Genomic DNA, 24,741 nt, shown 5'->3' with positions numbered 1-24,741 from the left:
GTTTTTACAGTGGCCAACCAGATGCCTATGGGAAGCCCACAAGCGGAACATCAGTGAAACAGCATCTTCCTTGCGTTCCCTACTGATATTTGAAAGCATATAGTCTTTAATACTGGAGGTAATGTATAGCCATCATAACTAGTAGCCATTGATAGCCCTATCCTCCATAAATGTGATTAATCTCTTTTTAAAGCTGCCCAAATTGGCAGCCTTCACCACACCTTATGGTAGTAAATGCCATAGTCTGACTGTGCTGTATGAAGAAGTTAATCTGTTTATCTGTCTTGAATCTCCCACCTTTCAGCTTCATTGGATGACCCTGGGTTCTAGTATTTTATGAAAAGAAGAAAAACTTCTCATATCCAGTTTCTTTGCACCATGCATAATGCTACACATCTCTATTATATCTCCCTTACTCACCCTTTTTCTAAGCTAAAAAGCCCCAAACATTGTAACCTTTCCTCAAAGGGCAGTCGCTTCAGTCCCTTGGTCATTTTGGTTGCCCTTTCCATGGTAATATCATGGTGAAGTATTTCCTTACTCTTTCTGCTCAGAGTGACAATACTGGGTCAGCAGTGACCTTGTGGAGGACCACCAAACCAGGATAGAGGGTGGGCACAGATCCACTTTAGACCAGTCACATCTTGCTGTCTCTGCTCTTACCTGAATATTGACCCTGGCTTTGTGTCTTGATCTAGAGTGCTGATGCCTCTAATAATATTTTTGGTAGTTTTGGAAAAGAGAGCAAAGGGTTGTTCTTGTTTTTAATGTAAGCCTCAGTAAGGAACTTGTGTCAGAATCCTACACACAATGCATTTTAATGATCCATAAGTGTGCTTGTGAAGAATAAGTTGTTAGCAGAGATTGAGAGGTAGAACTGTGCAATATTGCATTACAGCTTCATTGTGAAATAGCTTCTCATTGACCATGTCTTTGGTTATGATGATACAGCAGGTGTAGGAGTTTCTTTTTCCACTGGGATGACACAAGTAGTCTATGACATCATTTATATCAGGTATCTTATAATATGATCTTCAAAACAGGACACTTAATATGGCTCAGAGCTTGTGATGAATTCATTTACAACATTTGTTAAAGCCCTGTGTAGATGATACACATCCTGTTCATAGCTGTTTTCCCTGCCATACTGACAATAATAAGTAATAATAAACAAACACGGTTAACTATATCAGTGGTATACCATCAGTGAATCTCCTCGTTGTTCTTAGGGACATGATTTTGTGGTAGCTACAGTACAGAATATACTGTAGGTCTCCTGGTCTCCTGGGAAGGCAGAGAACCCAAGCTAGGCTTCATAGTCAGCACATTGACTTTCCTAGGCCCACCTTTCCCATATATCCTCTTCCCAAAAGGTGGGGAGCACCAAGGGTTGCTTCATCATCCTAGTATTCTCCGTGTTTTCAGGGCCCTGAAAAGCTTGGCAGTAACTCACTCCACTTCCCCATCTCCTCTGACAGTGGGCCAGTTCAAATGATTAAACAAGCTGCCATGGTGGCTTGTTTTAATTCCCAGTGTGTGCTGGGTGCCATTTCCCTAATTACCCACCCAAGCATGGCTTGTCAAGTCATTTGAACTTGGGTAACATGGCTTGTTTGAGGGGGAAACCAGCCACACCTTGTCAAGCAAGCCACATGACAAGCTGTGCCTGGGTTGGTAATTAAGGAAATGGCACCAAGCACACGCTGGCATGTCCCAGGAATTAAAAGAAGCCAACATGGCTTATTAAGCCACTGTGGGTTGTTTTGATCATGTGAACCAGAGTCTGGACAGGCAGACAGAGGCCCTTCCCTCATTTTTCTTGGTCTGAATTTCAGATCTTCACCATGCAGTACTCTTGTATTCTACCATTTTCATTGGCTTGCAGTGTGTTTCTGGGTTCAGTTCAAAGGAACACCTCCTTCAGTACAAGGCTCCCTGTGCACTCAGATCATCAAGAGGTCCTCCTCTGTATCCTCCACCCTCAAAGTGTGGGGAGAGAGGCTCTGCATGAGAGGGCATTTACATTGATTGCCCTGAGATTGTGGAATTCCTTCCTGAGGAAGTCTTCATCCCTTTTGACCTTCCGGTGGATGGTAAAAATCTTCCTGTTTCAGAAGGCATTTCAAAGTGTAGCAGTTTGAGCTGCCACTGTGTGTTTTGGTCTGTATATTTAATTTGGCTGGTTTGTATATTTAATTTGGCTGCTGCTGTTATTTATTATTTTGCTTCTGTATCTGTGTTTTCATTCTGGATCATTTTCGTTTTTGTTAATTTTAGGATTTATGTAATGATTTTTTTTAATCTTTTGATCTTGTTAGCCCCCATGGATATCCTATGAGAGAAGGGAATGCCAAAACATGGTAAATAAATGAATCTCTTTATTTCCCTCTGTCATCCTTTGATTCTGTTAGCTGTGAGAGAGAGAGAGAGAGAGAGATGCTGAAAACCTGCAGGCTGCCCTCCCCAAAACATTGCTTCTTGGTATCCTTTCTCTGTCTGATTTTTTTTTTAAGTGGGGAGAGCTAAGAGATGTTCCCCTTTGCAATCCAACCTCCCCAGGCTTGTCCAAATAGATTGCTTTGGAAAGATAAGGAGTTTGCAAAGGGGAATATGCATCTTTGCTCAGATCTGGGAAGGAGGAAGTTCAGAGGAAAGGGAAGTACAGAAATCCCTTTCCCAGTTTGATCATGGAACGTATCACAAGGCTAAAAGAAGGCCTGGCATGCGTGCTATGGTCTATGGGGTCATGAAGAATCGGACACGACTGAACGACAACAACAACAAAAAAGTGCATGCTCCTTTGAGAAGCGTTGGGGTATATTGGATAGAATGTTGGACGAGGACCAGGGGTCGAATCTCTCCCTTACTTCGTGACCTTGGACAAGTGATTGTCAATTTAATGCACCACATAGGGTTATTGGGGGGTAAAATGGGTTGGTCCCCATGTGCACCACCCCGAGTTCCATAGAGGAAAGTTGGGTCAGGAGTGTGATAAAAATAAACTAGGGGTCCATAGCCAAAGATTTGGCTGGTTATTTTAGACTCATATATGAACTTTAGCTTCCCTCACTTTTGTGGCTTCGGGCCTTGAGCACTTCTCTCTCTGTTTTCCGTCTCAAACTCTTCTCTCTTATCTTCCCTGTATTCATTTTCCCCACTTCCTCTTCCCCCCTGTTTTCTTAGCATCCCCTCTTTCCCTTGTCCTGATCCTGCAGTGGAGCCAGGGCTCACAGGAACACAGCCCTGGCACTTTTTTATTAGCTAGGATGCTCATGTCATCTGGCACCCTCCCCAGAATTTCCTGTTCCCTCAGAGCTTCTCTGCAGTCCTCACAGTAGCTAGGGAGAGAAATACAACAAGAGTATATTGTTCCCCGTTGTAATGCAAAATATTTTGGAGTGTCTTGGTCTTGAATGGGCAATTGACCATTAGCTTTACAAAAGGCCTGGTGGAGGTGAAAACTGCTAGAACTTTGGTTTGTTGGTACAGATCAACAGGGCAATTTTGGGATTCTCCTTGGGAGCATGGCTTTGGAGACTGTCATGAAGAGTGCCTTGAACATTTACCTCTACACCACTGGTCCTGATGCTTTTTCAAGTCTTTTCTTTCGTAGGCCTCTGCTTCTTCTGTCACTCTGTCTCTGGGTGTTTGTTTGCGTTGCCTTTCTGTAAGAAGTGAGCAGTTTGGTCAATGGCAATAAGAGATCTTAAGGATTCGAGCAGCCCAGCCAATTGAAGCCAAGAGCCTTCTGCCCACCTTGTCCCTCTCTGACATTGAGACAGCTCAGTCAATTACAGCATTACAATTTAGGCAACCTTTTACCAAATTCTAAATGTTGTTTTAAGTCCTCATTTAGATAAGAGTAAATATCACATAGGTGTCCTATTTTAAGGAAAGGGCCGCTGTATTTGGTGATGCTTTGAGATTTTCCACTCTGTTGATGGTGAAATGTACCCTCATCTCATAAGTCCTCTTTCATAAGCCATAAAATTATCATAAAATAACAGTTTCAGAGTAATCAGTAAAGAATGGTGGTATAGTCAAGCAAAAAGCCATATAAATTAGGGGTCTGTCCATCACTGTTAAGATTTCATTTGCTATAAAACTGAGGCTATGCCTTGTAACCTGCTTAGGATTTCCCATGTATGCCAACTTGCCAAGGTGGGTGGATGATGCATTGCTGAACTCTCTTTTTACTAATGGTTTTGTTGTCGTTCAGTCGTGTCCGACTCTTCGTGACCCCATGGACCATAGCACGCCAGGCCTTCCTGTCCTGCGCTCTCTCCCGGAGTGTGCTCAAGTTCATATTCATTGCATCGGTGATGCTACCTAGCCATCTCATCCTCTGCCGTCCCCTTCTCCTTTTGCCTTCAATCTTTCCCAGCATCAGGGTCTTTTCCAGTGACTTTTCTCTTCGCATTTACTAATGGTAGTTGCCACCAGCAACTTCCAAAGTGACACACATGCATCTCTCATAGCTATTGAAATACTAACATATTTGTTATTCAGATCTTTTTCTATCTTTGGAAATGGTATGTGGAATTTTGTTGTTGTTGCTTAACAGCCTACAAAACATGTACCCTGCAGCTTTAAAAAAGCATGTAATATGTGTACTTTATAAGGCAGCACTAGTGCCCATGGTATTGCTTTACTACCAAAGTCTTTTGTATTAAAAACAACAACAACAACAATTCAGACTGAATGATTCCCCAGTGTATCTTTTTCTATTCCATTCCTTTTAATACCTCTTTGACTTTTGCAATGATTTTTGTCCTTTTCTTATTGTTTGTTTTAATAGTTTTACTAGCTTCTTGCATCTTTATTTTAGTGCCAACAACAGCCTTTGCCTACTTATGAATGCTCCTTCTGCTGCCAGTTGGGTAATCTTCTGGGCAAGGGCAATATATTTTTAAAAGGTTGTGTGTGCCAAAAATAACTGTCCTGAAGGAATATTAGCCGTCAAGAATTTAGAATGAGCACTAGTGTGAAATTTTGAGTTCATAGAAGCCTTCCACTGGTATGACTATGATTGTTGTCTTGTGTTTCATGTGTAACATTTTTTTTTAGCATGTTTGTCTAAAGAAAGCTTTAGGAGATAGCTGAAGTAGATAGTTGGTTAGATCAGCCTTCCCCAACTTGGTGCCCTCCAGATGTATTGCACAACAACTCCCAAAATTCCTAGCCAGCATGGTCATTGGCCATGGGAGTTGTAGTCCAACACATCTGGAGGGCATCAGGTTGGGGGTTAGATGTATGGCCACATTGTGCCCCACCCTCCATCTGCACATCTCAAACTGGTACAGACCTAAGGAGTATTTATGACTTGTTCAGATGCCAGTAGTGTGCTTTGTTCTGGGTATAAATGAAGATACTGTGCCTGAACGAAGGACGTTTATAATTTAAATGGGCAGAAGCACAAATATAAAAAAGTAGAAGTCCAGAGAATTGTATGAATATAACTACATGTTTAAATGGGAAAATAAAGGAGGACTTGTGAACATTGGTTACCATAGTATTTTTGTGCCTTGAAGGGAGAGGAGGAGTCTTTATGCATTTTGAACACTATTTTCAGTATAGGGTTGAAAACATTTTCTGGTTAGGGGGCTTGCTTGGTGGCAAAATCTCAGTGGCCTATAGATGTTCCTTAACTAGAAGCAGGCTGGGATTACAGCTAGCAGACCTGGTATAGATACAGAGTCTGGCAGGCCAAAGATTAAGGTATTCACTTGTACAAGGCTACTGTGGTGTAGTTATTCTAGGACCAGGACATCCTTGGTCTGAATCCCCATTTAGCCATGATATTACTGGTAATCTTGGGGCAGTCACTCTCTGTCAGGTTACCTACCTCGCAGAGTTGTTGTGAGGTGAGGATATAATGGGGAGGGCAAAGATCCATGTATGTTGCCTTGAGTTCCTTGGAGGAAAAGGTGGAATATAAATATATTCCATCTATTAAAGCTGAGTGCTGTGGGAGCAATGCACAGGACTCGATTTGAGGATGTGGAAGGTTTTTATCCCAAACTTGGGTGGGAAAACGTTAGATTTTACACTAATAACTCATATTCTAGAACCATAAAATACAAATTTTACATTCGAACAAAAAGGGGTAATGCTGAAATGTTCAACTGCAAAAGGATTCCCTACAGGATTGGTTTGGAGCAGCCTTCCACACCCTGGTGCCTCCAGATGTGTTGGACTGCAACTCCCATAATTCACAGTACCAATAGGGGTCGGAAAAAATGTCTGTAAGGCTGGAAACCAAAGTAAAAAAGGAACAGCTGCATCAATTGAATTCCCAACGCGTTTTGACATGAGTCTTTTTTAAGGGAATTGCAAACTCTTAGAGACTTTTCTGGAGGATTCCCTCTCCCTTCTTCTTTGGAAGAAGTAAGGGAGAGGGAATCCTCCAGAAAAGTCTCTAAGAGTTTGCAATTACCTTGATAAAGACCCGAGTTGAAACACATTGGGAATCCAACTGGTGCAGCTGTTCCTTTTTTTATTTAAACTCCCATAATTCCCAGCCCACATGGCCATGCCAGCTGGGAATTATGGGAGTTGTAGACCAACACATCTGGGAGGCATCAGGGGGAGGATCCAATGGGGACCTTACCTCTGGCAGCAAGCACCACTGATTCCTGATGCGTGCACGGCCCCTACTGCCGGCTGCAGTGATGTAGCGCTTCTGGGGGCAAGCCCCCAAACGACTGGAGACACATGTTTCTGGAAGGTGCAACCTGTTGCTCGTAGGTGCCACACCAGGAACTAGCAGTACTTGCCATCACTGGTAGGCTCCTGTTGGATACCACTCTATGGTGGGGAAGGCTGGTTTAGAGATTCATTTTTCTTTTTTGTGATCAACTTCGTTAAAGTCTGCTGAGAAACTTCACATTGGAAAATTTATTTGGGATGAACAAATTTGTGGTCTGGAGTAATAGAAATGGGATGACATTTACTAGTACAAAGTGTAATGGCCTGTCTTTGGGGAGTAATAAAGAACAGTGTCTTGCTGAAAATCCATCAACTGGAAACACCAGAGGAAAATCCAAAAGATGTTGAAATCTTGGTTAATCTCAAAGTATAACATGCTGCTGATGTCAACATGATACATCCAAAAAGATGGCAAATGCCATTCCCAACCATGGAAGTTGCAGCAGCAGCACTGTGAATTATCTGCTTACATGATGCACTGCTCATGTGAACAGGCTGATCAAATTGAGAGGTGGGGATAAATAAGTAGCGGTATTTGAATGGATTTTGGTGAGGCATTTCCATTTGTCTTGAGGAAAGACCCATTTCATTGTAGAAGGTGTTAGTCAGTTTTCATCCAGAATGCTGTGCTGAGGATTGGCCACTTTTGTTTGAGGATGACTAATTTAAACAGCTACTCCTGTTCTCTTAAAGTCACTTGATGAAAGGAACAGTCTTTCACTGCCAGATACACTCTTTGACTGTATCCTTTGGGATACAGCTGTGAGTGAAATGGAATATAATCCTCTCCAAAGAGGAAGAGAAGCTATCATTTTGTTTTTTAAAAAACAGAAGGAAAAGTTATACAGGAAAATACACTCAAGGCATGGGTGGATAACTTTCATGTCAAATACGTATTCCATTGATACACATAATGGGATGGGCTTTGATCATAGGTAGAAATAAGGCCAACCAGCCCAAAGTTGTAGATTTTCAGGGAATATTATTAATTCTGCTGTTGAGCTCACATGTAGTTTTCTTGAAGTATCTCTGGGACAGGGCAGTCTTGACATGGAAAGTGTGTGACTCAAGAGTGAATGACTCAAACAGAATGAAGCTATGATAATTACAAGAAGGGTTTAAGAATCCCTTGTCCTCTCACAGTAAGATACCATAGCAGTTTGTCTGGAATAAATACCCAGATAGAAGGTCAGAGCTCTTTGCGTGAAAGTACAACCTGCCTTTTTAACAATTGGTAGAGGCATACTTATGATGATGATCATTGTGAAGGCTATCTTTTTATACAGCAATCTTGATTACTGCTGATTTTACAGTGTGGTTCCTGTGCTGGCTCCCAAAGCGGTTGATTTATTTATTTATTATTTATTAAATTTATTAATCGCCCATCTGACTGGTCACCCAGCCACTCTGGGCGATGTACAACCCACCATAAAACAATTTAAAACAATAAAATTTTACCATAATTTTTTTTTTTTTTAAAATACCCTAACCCACCCGAAATGCCTGCCTGAACAACCACGTTTTTAATGCACGACGGAAGCTCATTAAAGAGGGGGCATGACGGAGTTCCCTAGGGAGGGAGTTCCACAGAGTGGGGGCCACCACAGAAAAGGCCCTCTCCCTCGTCCCCACCAGTCTAGCTGTCCTGGCTGATGGGACAGAGAGAAGGCCATCCGAGGCTGATCTTGTTAAGCGGCCTGTCTGGTGTTGCTGGAGGCGCTCCTTAAGATAGGCTGGGCCAGAACCATATAGGGTTTTAAAGGTCAAAACCAACACCTTGAATTTGGCCCGAAAAACAACTGGTAACCAGTGCAACTCCTTCAGCACTGGAGTGATGTGATCTCGCCGGCGGCTGCCTTTAATCAGGCGAGCCGCCGCGTTCTGTACCAGCTGCAGTTTCCGAACCGTCTTCAAGGGTAACCCCACGTAGAGCGCATTACAGTAGTCTAAACGAAAGGAGACCAGGGCATGTACTACCGATGGGAGCAGATGGTCGGGAAGGAAGGGGTGCAGCCGCCGTATCAGATGGAGTTGATACAGCGCTGTCCGGCTCACAGCTGACACCTGAGCCTCCATGGACAGCTGGGAGTCCAAAATGACCCCCAGGCTGCGGACCTGGTCTCTCAAGGGTAGCCGTACCCCATTCAACACCAGGTCAACATCCCCCAGCCTCCTCTTGTCTCCCACCAAAAGTACCTCGGTCTTGTCAAGGTTCAGCTTCAGCTTATTCCTCCCCATCCAGCCACTCACCGTCTCCAGACATTTGGACAGGGATTCTACGGCCAACCTTGGTGAAGATTTGAATGAGAGGTAGAGCTGCGTGTCATCCGCATATTGATGACACTGCACCCCAAACCTCCTGATGATAGCCCCCAGTGGCTTCACATAGATGTTAAATAGCATCGGGGAGAGGATGGAACCCTGTGGCACCCCACAAATAAGTGGCCACGGGTCCGAAACCTCCTCTCCCAGTGCTACCCTCTGGTACCTGCCGGAGAGGAAGGACCGGAACCACCGCAATACAGTGTCTCCAATGCCCAACCCCTCCAGGCGGTCCAGGAGGGTACCGTGGTCAACGGTGTCAAAAGCCGCTGAGAGGTCGAGGAGAACAAGGAAGGAGCATTCACCCCTATCCAGAGCCCTCCTCATATCATCCACCAAGGCGACCAAGGCCATTTCTATCCCATGCCCAGGCCTGAAGCCCGACTGAAATGGGTCTAGATAATCAGTTTCTTCCAAGTGTGCCTTCAACTGCACCGCCACCACCCGCTCAATCACCTTGCCCAAAAATGGCAGATTTGAGACTGGGCGAAAGTTGTTCAGAACTTGAGGATCCAAGGAGGGCTTCTTTAAGAGCGGTCTTATCACTGTCTCCTTGAGGGCTGATGGCATCACTCCCTCCTCAAGGGAGGTGTTCACCACCGCCTTGATCCCCTCACCCAGTCTCTCTCTGCAGCTCATAATGAGCCAAGATGGGCAAGGTTGATGTTTGCTTTAGGACAGACAGAAGCTTACATCTATATTGGGCACAATCCAAGATCATGCATTCAACTTGTAAGCAGATACTTCTTCACAAAACAATCTGCAATTGTTTAAACGATTTTCTCAGTTTTTCTCTTTTCTCCATTTTGCATTGGCCTTTATCCTAAGATGTTTTTATCAGTACAAACTGCAAATGTTACTACTATAAATTGATTGTTTTTATTTAATATTTTCCTATAAGTACAGGTGATAGATAGGGTTTCCCCTCATAAGTCAAACAAGGGCAGGGCAGGTGGCAGTGACGATGGCTGTATTTGTGGATTTTCACTTTGCTTCTCAATCATATGGAATCAGCATAGTGTTGGTGGTTCAGGCAGTGCTTGATATAAACAAGTCTCAATGTTTAGATAGTGTCAGACATCCTAAGCTGCCATATCAACAATGTAATGTTGGTCATTTTGTTGCATTTCTACAAGAGGCCTTGTACCAGGCCATGCAGGCATTATGACAGCCCGGCATTTTGATATGTGAATTGATGGGAAATTTACATGCTCAGGGTCATAGAAACTTCAAGTGGGCTGCATTTCCCTTTCTCTTTGCTATAAGACTGAAATGCAATGGGTGGCATCTGCTAATATATGTGCAGGAGTTCAAAGCACATGGGAACGCAGGGGAGCACTGCAGATTTTTAATTGATGGATACAGATGCATCAGCTCTGTAATTCTTTGAAATGTCTGGTGACTGGTTTTATAATGTATCAAATTATAAGTTAAATCTGTAAATTTAAATGTAGAATTGATTTTATGTACTTGAAGTGTGACTTTGAAATATTAATGTACCTGCCGTGGCAGTGTAGCTTTAGTTACAATTAAGGGCATATCCTTTATTCCTTTTACACACTGAATTGTATCAAACCATAATTTTAAAATCTCAGGGAATTGCTAACTTTATTCATGTCACCCCCATATATGGACTTTGAGACATCATATCAGGATAATTTGTTTCTAGTGAAATAATGCAAGGCAAACAATACTGACACTGTATTAAATGTGTGTTTTTAAACTGATATCAGATTGTTAATCCAGCAGCTCACTAGTTTTTCATCAAAAACTTTAATGTTAATATCTGTCTAAAGTGAGGCACCCCATTAATATCATTTTTGTTGTTGCATGTGCTACTAAATGATTTAACATGCATATCATTTTAACATACTGAATTTCCATGAATAGAAGTATAAAGAACCAAAAATCAAATGGTTTCAATTTTATCCAGGGTTGTATCCAAATCATTACCTCAGGCCCTGCAGTATGTTTCTTTCTTTGTCTATCTGATTCAAACCCTGTTAACTTCCTCTTTTTGTATTTGAGAAAAATGGGACTTGGTCTGCAGTCCTTCTTTAATTAAAGTGTTTTCATCTTTCTGTTAAGTTTACTTCAAAATGTAAAATTGATGTCACTACTGGTTTTGAACGGCTAATCCAGAGGCAGATAGTGAAGTGTACAGTTACAGAGGTAAACGTGCAGCAGTTAGTTCAACTCATGCTGTGTGAACTGATTAAGTAATTCCATGCCGCTTTTGATGTTAATCGCACTAGAGTTCAAAATATCTTGATAGTTAAATCAAGAGGACTATATGCTTGTACATAAGAGCTTCTTGCATGAGCAAGAAAGGAACTGCTCATCCTCTCTGTAAACCGGTCTTTGCTTACTTTTTGTTTTTGTAACTAGCAGTGGGTTGTTTAAAAGCATCTTAAATGTTGACTCCCGTTGTCCTTTGCATCCCAGTAGCAGATGGATTATCATTCCAAAGTTTTTCTTGCCATGTTGGTCCCCTGTCTGTACTCTTACTTCAGTGTGCATTCAGAAACTTCCCAATATCTCCTAATACACCTGCCTGTACCCACCTGCTATTTTCCCCTCAGAGCCTCACTCAAGATATTTCTTAAAGGTTTTATTTTGTTCTCTTTGTCCTTATACAAATACAGTTGTAGAAACAATAGGAATAGGCCACCTCTTTCTGAATTAAGCTGAGAAATTTCACTATAGTTAGACATAATTAAGCATATCACCCATCAGCACACCATAATATGGGCTCATCTCTCAGTGAGTCTGAGGAAAAGCTTCAGGGTCACAAGATCTTTGAGCTTATGTCTGCAGAGGAACACAGTCACTGGATTGCTTTTAAAGGGTGAGGAATACAGAGGGCAAGTAACAGTTTCACTTGGGATAGAAAGAGAAGGGGAAGGTTGAATGGGTCATGGATTGTCTCAGTTTGATTTGGTTACTTATAATTACTGTTTCTGACTTTCTGAAGTGGGTGAATCATGGGTTACTTGTTATTGTTAATTATTACATTTTAATCCCACCTGTACTCCAAGGAGCTCAGGGCTGTATACATGCCCTCCCCAATTCTCACAACAACCCTGTGAGGTAGGTTAGAGAGAGAGAGAGAGAGAGAGAGAGAGAGAGAGAGATTAACTGGCCTAAGGTCACCCAGTGAGCTTGGTGGCTGTATCTGGATTTGAACTCAGTCTTCCCAGCTCCTATTCTATCTCTATAATAAGTACACCACATTAGGTGGATAGCCTTTCATTTCTCAGCTTGTGGCCACTGCTGTCAAAAAGGCTCTAATCTGTGCTGACCTCCATTGTGATGTTGGTTACATGTGTGTACATGGTTTTTCTTTAAAGTTGATATTCAGTTGCTCCTAGTGTAATGGATTAGTAGGCTTCCCTGCCTTGTGTAATAGGAAGCAGCTAAGCCTGCAGCCTTCAAGTGTTTGGCTGCCTTCACTCTCTTTATCTTTTCCTTTCTGCCTCCCTCTCCCAAGTGTGCTCCTAAAGAACATACCCTGTGTGCCGATGCTTTTGCCCTTAATGTTAGTCCATTGTTGTGGACCATCCCACATCTAGGGAAGGGTATGGGTCTGTATTGCAATGCTTTTCCCATCCTGCTTCATGGAGGATAAGGCTGTCAATGGCCACTAGTCATATTGACCCAGTTTGCATGAACATGGTGGCTTGTTTAAGCCGCAGGGCATGCCGGGCACGATTTGCCTTATCAGCCACCCAGGCACGGCTTGTGTCGCCTGAACCTGGGCGGCATGGCTTGTTGAAGGGGGAAACAACCCTCAAATAATCCTACAACAGCCCATGGGTTATTTGAGGGTTGGTTCCCCCTCCAACATGCCATGCCGTCCAGGTTTGGATGACACAACAAGCTACACCTGGGAGGGTGATTAGGCAGATGGCACCTGGTATGCTCTGTGGCTTAAACAAGCCACCATGGCGTCTTTAAACTACGGTGATCATGTGAACTGGGCCTTGGCTGTAAGTCCAGTATCAGGGAAAGTCTGCCCCTCAATACCAGTTGCTGGGGAACATGCATAGGAGGGTGCTCTTGCGTTCATATCCTGTTGTGAGCATCAGGCAGTCACTGTATCAACAGAATGCTGAACTAGATAGGCCTTTAGTCTGATCCAGCACAGCTTTTCTTATGTTCTTATGCTTCTTTCATGGTGTCTCTGTCCCTGGCCTCCCAGTTGTATCGATGGCATTGCTCTAATCTTTCCTATCCTCTTTACAGCAAGAATAGGAGTGCCTCATGTTCCCTGGCTGGTTTTATATGGATATCCTCTATTATTTAGATAGTGCTGTTATTTCTTGTTTCACCCAATAAAACAAGAAATACTTCCTTTTCACTACATGAAGAATAAATAAACTGCCAGGAAGATGGGAGGAAAATGGCAAAGGTGAACGCTTTGAAAATTAAATGCCTGTTTTTCTCAGTTCTTATTTGTGTAAAAGAAGTACAGCTATCTCATTAGGAGACGATTCTGCAAGACGTAAATAGGGATTTAAATAGCTGCTTTGCAAATACTTAAATTTTTATTAGTAATCTTGAGCATAACATTTTTGAAAGATAATTAAACTTTAACTGCAGTCAGTGAAGGGTTTTTTCTGGTTTCATTTCAACATTCCCTCGCCCTCACCGACAATTGGATTGTGCTGCTTGCCTCTCTGGGCAACTGAGGCAACCCTCCCCCCCACACACCTTCTGTAAAAGACTGGTGGCTGTCCCCACACAGGGTCTCTCTGAACTTCAGGCTAGGCATAAATACTGTGAATTTCTCCCACTGCTTCTGCTTCTTCTAAAGCTCTGCACAACATTTAAAATTCACCATCCCCATCCCCAACTTCAGAGAGGGAATGGTGTCTCTTGAGGAGGGTCCTCACCAGAGGACCATAAGCATTTGTCACTGATGAGTGGATTTGTGGAGGCTTCCTATGGTATAGATATATTTAGGAGAAATCTTCCTGACCTGTCCAAAAGGTACTCATAGAATGTGACTTTCAATACCTGCTGTAATTAAGCACAGCTGAAGTAGTAGCAGCTATTTTCTTGGAGGATCTGTTTGCTGTGATCAGGCTCATGGCCAGGAAACACAAGGGGCAGATTGTAAAAGCTTTCAAATGCTAAAATGCCTGCAGAGGCTGGATACGCAGTGCTGCTGGCACCCAACTCCATTGCCTGGAAGCTGCAGGCGCATATCATCCCTGTCTTTCCATGGAGGTACCTGTGCAGGTGACCCCTTGCGCCAGTAATGAGTAGTGCTGTGCATCTCCCACCAGGCTGTCATGCAGCTAGGGCTATACAGGGTGTATAAGAGCTAGGCAACTACTCAGAAGGACCATGGTAGGGGACCTTGCTGAGGGGATCCCATGGTAAAGAGCAGGCTTCTTGTGACTGGCAGGTGCTGTAGATTTGACGTGAGGCTTAAAGGAAACTTGAGACCTAGGTCAGAATAATTGGCCGCACAAGGGCTTCCTTGGTCTTCACTTATGCACTTATACTTGCTGAGCTTGGATAGCTATTGCATTGCCCATGGGAATGAGCTTCAGCAGGTAAAGAAGAAAAATAAAGTAGCTGCTGCTCACCTGTTAATTTGAAAGACCCTTTTTGTATTTTCATAGTTTTGAAAAGTGTTAGGTTTAATGGTAATTAACAAACACATTCTTAGGTTATTTATTTATTTATTTAAAATATTTCTTGGTCGCCTTTCAGAGCAGAAGCCCTCCCAAGGCGGCTTACAACAATAAAATACATAAAAATAATTAAAATGTGATAAAAATGTGAAAAAAATAAAAACAATAAGAGCCAACAATAAACAATTAAAACCAACAATAAAACCAATTATGATACTAACAGCAGCAACATGAGCAGTCATATCAGTAGAAGGCCAAGGTAAAATAATATGTTTTCAAAGCCTTCTTAAAAGACTGCAATGAGGGAGCATGGCGGACCTCCAATGGCAGCTTGTTCCAAAGATGTGGGGCCACTGCAGAGAAGGCCCTATTACATGTGTTCACCCACCTGACTGCTCTCACAGATGGGCAAATGAGAAGGGCCTCTCTTTCTGATCTTAAACTGCAGGCAGGCTGATATGGGTGTAGAAGGTCCTTCAAGTAACTTGGTCCCAAACTGTTTAAGGCTTTAAAGGTTAAAACCAGCAGTTTGAATTGGGCTTGGAAACGCACTGGTAACCAGTGCAGCTGACGCAGTATAGGCGTTATATGATCAAATCGGCTTGCCCCCACCAATACCCGGGCAGCCACATTCTGCGCAAGCTGGAGTTTCAGAACCGTCTTCAAAGGCAGCCCCACATATAGCGCATTACAGTAGTCCAGCCTGGACGTGACTAGTGGGTGGATAAGTGAGGCAAGGTCTGTCCTCACCAGATAGGGCTGCAGTTGGTGTACCAGCCTAAGACGGTAAAAAGCACTCCTGGATAACACGGCCACCTGGGCTTCCCCAGTTAGCTCAGAGTCCAGGAGGTCTCCCAAACTGCACACTTGGTCTTTCAGGGGGAGTGCAACCCCATCTAGGACCAGTTGTAAACCTCCATCCAAAGTAGTTGGTTTTCCAGCCCACAGTACCTCCGTCTTGACTGGATTAAGTTTGAGCTTGTTCACCTCATCCATCCCAAAACAGCCTCCAGACACTGGTTCAAGAGTTCCACAGCCTCCCTGGGATGTGCAGATGGAAATGAGAGGTAGAGCTGAGTATCATCTGCATACTGATGACATTTCATCCCAAACCTCCTGATGACTTCCCCCAGCGATTTCATGTAGATGTTGTGAGGCCATCACACGGCCCAGCACCTTGCCCTCAAACGGCAAATTTGACACAGGGCAGTAATTATCTGGTACCGTGGGATCTAAATTTGTTTTCTTCAGCAAGGGCCTCACCACAGCTTTTTTCAAAGCTGTGGAGACCTTGCTGTCCTGCAAGGAGACATTTACCACCTCCAAGGTCCAGATATCCAGCCCAGCTCTGGCAGATTTCACAAGCCAGGATGGGCAAGGATCTAAAGAACAAGTAGTAGGCCTCAGTCCTCCAAGCAGTTTGTCCACATCCTCAAGTTGCACAAGCTGAAAGGTATCCATAACATGACTAAATGGTGTACCAGCCTCATCCATATCAGACTCTGTCAAAGCATCCAAATCAGCATAAATGTGAGTGATTTTATCTGCAAAGTGTCTGGCAAATGGTTCACGGTGGGTCTTTGAGGGTTCAAGTTATTGTGTGTCAAGACCTACGCCTAAAAGGCCTTTAACCACATGAAAGAACTCCGCTGGACAACGCTGAGCAGATGCAATGGTGGCGGAGAAGTAGGATTTCTTCGCCGCCATCACCACCACAGAATAAGATCGCAAGTGGATTCTTACCTGTGTTCGATCGTATTCATTCCGAGTCTTCTGCCATTTGTGCTCTAATCGTCGACACAGTCATTTCATCGCCCTCAGTTCCTCAGAATACCAAGGAGCTGACACAGTTCTACGATTAGGTTGAGGACGTTTGGGAGTTATCATATCAATAGACCGGGTCATCTCCTCATTCCAAGCAGTGACCAGGACCTCAGCAGGACAGCTGCCTAAGCCTGCAGGAAAATCCCCAAGAGACCTCAAAAAACCATCTGGATTCATCAGTCTCTGGGGGCCGACCATCAAATTTGGTTCCCCACCCCTGTGGAGGTTACAGGTGGCCTGAAGGTCTAAACTGATATATGATCTGTCCGTGCCAAAGGAGTCACCACTGGCTCCCCCACCTGCAGATCATTTTCTCCCAATCCAGCACAGAAAACCAGGTCCAAAGTGTGTCCTGCCACATGTGTTGGGCAAGATATTATTTGAGACAGGCTCATGGTTGACATGGTGGCCATGAAGTCCTGAGCTGCGCCTGACAAAGTAGTCTCAGCATGAATATTAAAGTCTCCCAAGACCATAAGCTTTGGGGTCCTCAACATCATGCTCGAGACCACCTCAGTCAGCTCAGGCAGGGAGACTGTTGGGCAGTGGGGTGGGCGGTACACCAACAGAATCCCTATCCTGTCTCAGGTGCCCAGCACCAGGTACAGACACTCAAAACTGGATGACTGTTGGATAGGGAATCTGACCAGGGGGATAGAATCCCTATAGACCAAGGGTACCCCCCCCCCCGCCCCTCTAGTCAAGCTTGGTGCTGCACAGGAAATCCTGGTGGACACATTTGGGGGAGACTAACTCCTCCCTGTTCATCCAACCAGGTTTTGGTAACACAAGCCAGGTCAGCATGTCCTTCAGCTATAAGCTCAGAAATGGTGTTACCTTTCTGAGTAGCTGACCTGGCATTCATCAGCAGCACCTTCAGGCTAGAGGGGACTGCAGGCAAGACACCAAAATCACTGAGGTTGGAAGGGGATAGAGCATGCAGATGTCTCAATCGCCTTCCCCTCTCCTGATGTCGTCGCCTCCCACTACCATAAGAAGAAATGGATGAATAAAATGTCAACACATTTTCAGTCCTTATGAAAAAAGAGGATTCCATAGATTTCGGATAAATTGTTGTTTCATTGCCTGAAGGCTTAAGCCCTTTTAGCTTTATAGATGAATACAAACAAACTTTTTCTATATTAATTATATGGTTATTTGAAATATTAGTATGCTTTACTAGTAGCGTGAGCCATGACATAAATGCCTGTGTCCCCTTGTTGAACAGCCTTAAAAAGAAAATGGGTTACGAGCTGAATCATGCATTAGTGTTATCTCCATGTATTTTGCAGCAGATGTTGAGCAGAGACCACTTGTCAAAGGTACCTTATAGTATAAGATGCATGTTGGGTGGTTTGTTTTGTTTTGTTCAAGTACATTTTTCTTGCATTACCAGTGACTTCCATAAAGTCAGCCACAAAGCCATATTATTGGGGAATCCAGCTTGAAGCCTGTGGTGAGTAGGAAATGGATTAAACACAGGTTTTCCCTATTTTCAAGCTGCCAGCAATGATGTCATTAATGTTAACGACCCTTACCACAACACACTGAAGTCAGAGAACCTTCTTTTAAAACTCTTGTCCTCTGCGTAGTTTTATGCGTTGTTAAGGAAACATTGATCTTTGTTGATAAGAAACAATAGGGGTATCCAAACACTGACTTTAAAACTGTGAAAGCCACCCTCCAAATGAACTTAACTTTTTATATGATTCATTTTTATACTAACATATACTGCCAATGAAATAAATTGGATTTTTTAAAAGAGGGAGCACTTTTAGTCATCTCAATGTTCTACATTAGTTTCTTAACATACACTACATGTTAATATATCACATGTTCATAAGATAAAATTGTTCTGATGTTTCAATGCTTTATTGTGCCTGTGAATCAGATGTGCCGCTTAAATTATAGGATATTGCTGGCTAGCAGTTTTGACAATCTCAAATTAAAATCCTGCCAGAAGAGGAATTTTCCTTATTTAGCATTCAGCATATCTGATTTTTGTTCTCTGGTTGCATAAACTCTGTGATTTTTAACTCTCCAAAAAGAAGTGAGTAGTGCTGTATTAGTTCTGTCATGTTATTGAAAATGTCAACCGTATATGAATATTATATGACAGGATATCTGAGTGTATGGTTGTCTGTGTCATCTTAAAACTATACTTGTAAATTGTATGCTTGCACATATTATTTCCCTTTTCAGGTTTTGTCACTTACTGAAAAAGTATTTTGGAGGTAGGAAGAGGCGCACAATACACAATAGGGTTTCATCTCATGCTATTTTTAAGTTGTTGCATTTTCAGAGCCTACTCTAAATTGTATCAGATAATATCCTTAAGCAATTAGTATTATCTTTGGTCCACATTTGATCCTACAGAAGCATGCAAACAGGTGATCATGGTGATTTTGTTTGTGATAAATTCTAGTTTCCCATGCAGAAATCTTGTGATTATATTGCCAGTAGAAAAATGCCTTGCTGTTTTTGAGTGGTATCCATGAGTAGATCACATCATATTTGAGCCAATGACAAAACCTTCTGTGTCACTAAAACCCTACCCATAGTGTATGATGGAATCTTGCTACTACTACCAGGGCTGGCACAAGACCTCCCGCTGCTTGCCCACCTGCTGTTTTCTTCTCAGCCCCAGCCATGATGATGATGGGGACAGCTGCTGCTGCCAATCACTCCCCTCCTCCTCCTCCCTTCCCACCCTGATGATGGTGACAGGGGCATCTGCCCCTCCTCCCTTCCCCACCCTGACAACAGTGGTGATGGCGGGCACCATCACTTGCCCCTTCCTCTTCCTTGGCCCTTCTCCACCATTGATGATGATGGCAACAGCTGCTGCCCCCCCCCCCATTCCCCTGGAGGTGGCAGCAGCGATGCACTGCAGGCCTCTCCCTCAGTGCCTCCCTGTGAGGGGTCCTTCCTCAGAGCGAGTCATTGTGGGGAGATTCAAGACAGATAAAAGAAAGTACTTCTTCACACAGCACATAGTTAAACTATGGAATTCGCTACCACAAGATGTAGTGATGGCCACCAATTTGGATGGCTTTAAAAGGGGGTTGGACAAATTGATGGAGGAGAAGGCTATTGGTGGCTACTAGTCCTTATGGCTATGTGCTACCTCTAGTACCAGGGGCAGTGAGCCTGTGTACACCAGTTGCTGGGGAACATGGGTGGGAGGGCGCTATTGCGTTCATGCCCTGCTTGTGGGTTCCCAGTCTACAGCTGGTTGGCTACTGTATGAACAGAATGCTGGACTAGATGGACCCTGGGTCTCATCCAGCATTGCTTTTCTTATGTTCTTAAGTGGCCCTGGAGATTGCCTGTGCTGTGGCAGCACAGGCGATCTTCAGGACCATCTCCCTGCCAGTGTCTCTCAATCTGAGGAAAGGCCCTTATAGTGAGGCATTTGGTGCTGGCTCTCTGGAGAACTGCACTGGCCACTCATGGCCAAGTTCATGGGAGAAGAGCGAGTTCTTCACATCTGCATACCATTTTAGGGCTTTGTAGGTAATAACCAACACCTTAAATTGAGCACAAAAACACACTGGAAGCAATTGCAGATTAAGTAGAACTGGAGTAATAACCTCTGAAATGCAAGCCCCAGATACCATTCCAGCAATTGCTTAGCCATTTTGTCATACAACCAACTTTCACTAGAAAACTGTGCATGTATTACATCAAGCTTCTGCAATCTAGTGCCCCCCAGAGTTTTTTATTTTAACTCCCATCAGCCCCAACCAGCATGACCAGTGGTCAGGAATGCTGGGTGTTGTAGTCCAAAACAACTGGAGGGCACCAGGTTGGGGAAGGCTGTATTACGTGATCTCATTCTGCACAAACCAGGGCTTTCTCCTAAGTCTATAAATAGCAACCCAGCCCTGCCTGCCTCTTGCAAGAAGCCCCCCCAAACCCACATTCCAACATGCAGCAGTGCAGGCAGGCCTAAAGCAGGGTTCATCCAATCCAACCCCCTTTTCCAAACGGATTATGTCTGAAAATATTTCAAGACCTTACTGCTGAAGAACTTGAGAGAATAGAAATGTGTGACCTGTGCTACCACTATTAACTGGTGTTTTCATGCTTGTGGTTGATAAAGAACGATCTCTATGTACTGTCCCCTGTATTTTTAGGGTTCGTCTCCAATTATAAAGATAAGACCTACTCTAGCCTTTGCCTAGTTCTGTCTGTTGAAATCTTCAATCATTGTAAGAATGTCTCCCTAATTTCTAAATTGTATCGATTTTTTAATGCTGCAGAACTGACAACTTATCTCCCAAGGTGAAAGGAGTGTTTGTAGAGGCCTGGGCAATATTGTTAAGTCCCGAAAGCTAGTGCTGTAAATTTTAAGGACAGATGCGACAAGCCTAACCCATAGGATCACAGTAATATGTTGTTTATATTTGCAGTCCTATGTGTATTTATTTATACCTGGAAATAAAACCTGGTCATTTACTATTCTTGGGCATTTTCAGAACATCAGACTTGCATTCTAGTCCTGTGCATGCTCACGCAGACACTAAGCCAGCACTAGTATCTTGGGGATTTTCAGAACATTCTGGTTGACAGAGGTGAATTTATTTTCCAAGGCCTTTTAAATGTTTATTGTATTCATTGTTTTTAGCTTGTCTTGCTGTGTGAGCTGCCCTGAATTTTTTTGTTATATGGCAGCATATAAATATAATAAAGAAATAACACATGACTATGTATGACGGTTAACCTCAAAAGTCACATCCTTCTGCGCCTAGTTTACTCCTCCCCCTTAAAAAAAAATAAAATAGAAAACTGGCCTTACCTCAAACAACATAGAGAGTCATGGATTCAATTTTAAGAGATGATTAGTGTAGACCTTTGTATTACATTTGGTTATCTGTTTAAACCAGGTTATTGATAAGGGAAATGTAATGTAACTGTCCCCCCCCCCTAAAAATTAAGAAACTAAATAAGGAAAATAATTGATTTTTATCTACCCTAGAGGGGAGTTGCCTTTCCTCTCAACTGTCCCTCACGTTTGGGTAGTGGAGGTAGAGGAGAGATGCATTAACTAAAGTGGGACATTTCTGCTTTCATCTGTTCCAAGTATCTCAGGGCAACAAGCACTGACATATGTAGCAGAACTGTCTATTTCCTTCTCCACTTCTTTGATTGTATATCTGTCACAGGTTAGAGCATGTGATCATTTTGCTGGGTACAGTTTGTTCCTGGACTAAGCTGTTCATTCAGCTATACTGGAAGAGAGCCAAATATGAAACGAAAAGTAAACCATGTACACCTCACCCCTTCACAGTTTAAATGAAGCAATTTCTTTCTTTGTTACTAGCTTTTAAATAAAGTATGGCAGTCCTGTCTAATTTTAGGCCCAACAGGGTTTAATGCTGGGACTGTATGTAAGTTTCATATAGCTATTCTAGTTGGAATGTTCCTATAGATTGGCAATTGGAGTTCAGGAGAAAGTTGAAAGTATATAAAAGGTCTGTGAGTGAATTCTCCAGGGAGTTTTCACAGTACACCACACATTTGCAAAGATAGGCTTCCCGTTCACATGAAGGACTGCACAAAATAAATTCATTTTCTTGGGCAATTAACGTATGTAGCACAGGCAATCTTTTCAGTCTTTCTGTGTCTCTGAGGGGAAGTCTCAGCATTTTAGCAAAGGGGGATAATATACTACTTCGCTATCTTCAGGAGCAAACAATCTATAATGTGAAAAATACAGACCTTTTTATACATCAGAGCCTTGGTTTAAGCAAGTTGAGAATAATAAAACTGTTAAAGGCAAATCAGTAAATGCAGTTTGCACACCAGAAAGCACAGTGGCAGCACAGGCAATCTTCATAGCCACCTCACCCAGAATGCCTCTCTTTAGGGAAGGACCCTTTGAAGCACAGTATTTTGGCCTGGCCAGTACTCTGGCCACCCTGTTTGCCCCCACAAAGCAACAGCCCTGAAGGGGCTAAGAACTTTACAATATTCATCCATAATGCTTGTCCTTGACTGTCACGAAGCAAAATATTCTCCCATTCCCTGTCCAACATTGCTTGAACTGTGTAATAAGGTAACAAGAGAACTGAGAGATGATAAAGTGTCCAGCCAGTTGTAATGGCTACTCACAATATTCAGGAGTTATGTATAGTTCTGTTTTGCTTTTCCCTGAGGGCTTATTTTAAAAAACCAGGTAAAGCAGCTACCAGCAACTTCAGGCTGAATGGAGAACTGGTGTAAGTCATGGGGAGAAGACAAGCCCTTAACTCTCAGTGATTTGTCTGCTCTTAATTGCCTCTCCCCAGCTGTTGATATGTTAAATAGCCCATTTCCACTGCCAGTCTTCTGCTCACTCTGACGCTACCCATGGCTGCTTTACCTGATCAAACAGAGCCCTCAGGGAAAAGAATACATGGAACTTGTAGATTCCTCCTTATTCAGTACAATAATTATTGCAGATGTCTAGCCAGGTAGGCTGCAGAAGATTTTGTATGACTATTGTGGTAATGTTTGCTGATAGCATTTGCTTATATTTTATCTGTTTAGTCCCCCCCCCCAAAATACTTCTCACTCCATGTCTTCCATTTTTACAGGAATTGCAATCGTATGTTTATAACACACACACACACACACACACACACACCTATAAGTAATTTTTTTTCTTCTATTCTCAGGACGATGACCTATACAACCTCAGAAAAATCCTTCTTTGAACTCATGGGTATCCAGACTCTGTTTTGTATATCACAACTAGGACCCCACATCTTCTTCCCTAGTAGATGGGTACGATGCATCCAGTTCAATTTGTTTACTTTACACAAACCTCAGGAGTTAGTTGACTGAACTGCACATTCTTTTTCTTTTTTTCTTTTTTTTTGTGCCAAGCAAAAGCACTGTGACACCTGGACAACGAGTCTATGATTACTTCCTCCTCTACCATAAAGACTTAGCTGGCTACAGCGAACTCACGTGCCCACCACTGTAATATGGTGAGAGTGGGTATACTACTAGCTTATTTACGTAAGACATGAAATTTTAATTTGCTGCTGAAAAACCTGTACGACAAATCATCAGTGTAAATTATTACATACAAACTGTTAATGTTGGTTGAAGAGTATTAAATATTTAACATAGGTTTTTGATTTATACATGTACTTTTTTAATTGTAACTTTTCCTACAGCACATCTTTTTTTTGATGTGGAACTGAGGTATACTATATTCTGTTGTAAACAGAGTGGGGTGGGGTGGGGGAAACTGCTTAAAATAAGGCGATTTAAGAATAGAGTAGGGTACTATTCTTTTTAAGATTGTAATTCAGAATATAATATAATATGGATCGATGGCCCGTGGATCTGGATTGTACAGTCATATTTACTGATAACATAATTTGTAAGATAACCCTGCAATTGAGCTGAGTTCTTTCAAAAAGAAAATATTTTGTACTCTTCCTGTAAAACAGTAGGGTGTATTAATGAAAAGGCAAACTTAACTGTGCATGGTATTTACAAGAGTGAATTTTAAATTGTTGGTTGCACAGGAACTTAGAAAACATCAGAAAAATAAATCTAAGTCTTCCATTGTATATATATATTGAAGAAGAAAAAGAAAGCAGTCAAAATATGGGCAGACTCTTCAAATCAAAATATCCCTGGAATGAAATATGTGGGTGTTTGTAAATTCTGGAAATCTCTTTCTATACATAATAAACTAGATCCTGTTTTATCTTTATTTCTCCTACTTCAATTACTTCTCTCTCTCTTCCTCTCTCTCTCTCTCTCTTATCTCTTTACACATAGTAGTTTTGGAGGTATCCTTGCATTCTCAGTGATGGGGGCAGGTCAACCTTGACATTGTTATTTTAGAATTAATATTTCAAATGTAACTTGAGTAATGATATTTCAGTAGAAAGAATACATCATCCCTGTAGGATCTCACTGATACCATGAATCCATGTTATTTCACAGTCTGATAATATTAAATCCTTTTTCCTTTCCATTGAGAATTTCACAGTGACTTCAATATTAAGAGGATCTTCCCATTACTTTTAAAAGGGTAAAATTGCGCCACCATATGTACGCTGTGCAATAGTTCTTCTGCTGATGCACTTTTACATCTTGTCTGTTCCATTTAAACATACTTTTAGAACAGGGATTCTGTGTTCTACATCATCATCCCGTCCTATCTAGGTGTTGGACTCGATGGTCTTGTAGGCTCCTTCCAACCCTACTATTCTATGATTTTAGGTGGCCTTTC

The 24,741-nt window shown here is 42.6% G+C and overlaps 1 protein-coding gene across 2 annotated transcripts in view; it reads left to right on the top strand.

The window, feature by feature from the left end:
- Nucleotides 1–24,482, top strand: part of IRS1 (insulin receptor substrate 1) — a 66,057-nt gene extending 41,575 nt beyond the window's left edge. For both annotated transcript variants that reach the window (XR_014788896.1, XM_084842028.1), the window contains one exon: nt 23,162–24,482. The gene's annotated coding sequence lies outside the window, so the exon portion shown is untranslated. The remainder of the gene's footprint in view (nt 1–23,161) is intronic.
- The last annotated feature ends 259 nt before the right edge of the window (nt 24,483–24,741 follow it).

This window comes from Heloderma suspectum, chromosome 3 (genome assembly GCF_057233095.1).
Source record: "Heloderma suspectum isolate Gila_16-S chromosome 3, 16-S_ref, whole genome shotgun sequence".
NCBI classification, from domain to species: Eukaryota; Metazoa; Chordata; class Lepidosauria; order Squamata; family Helodermatidae; genus Heloderma; species Heloderma suspectum.
The sequence above is the reverse complement of the archived record's forward strand: the minus strand, read 5'-3'. Positions and strand labels throughout refer to the sequence as shown.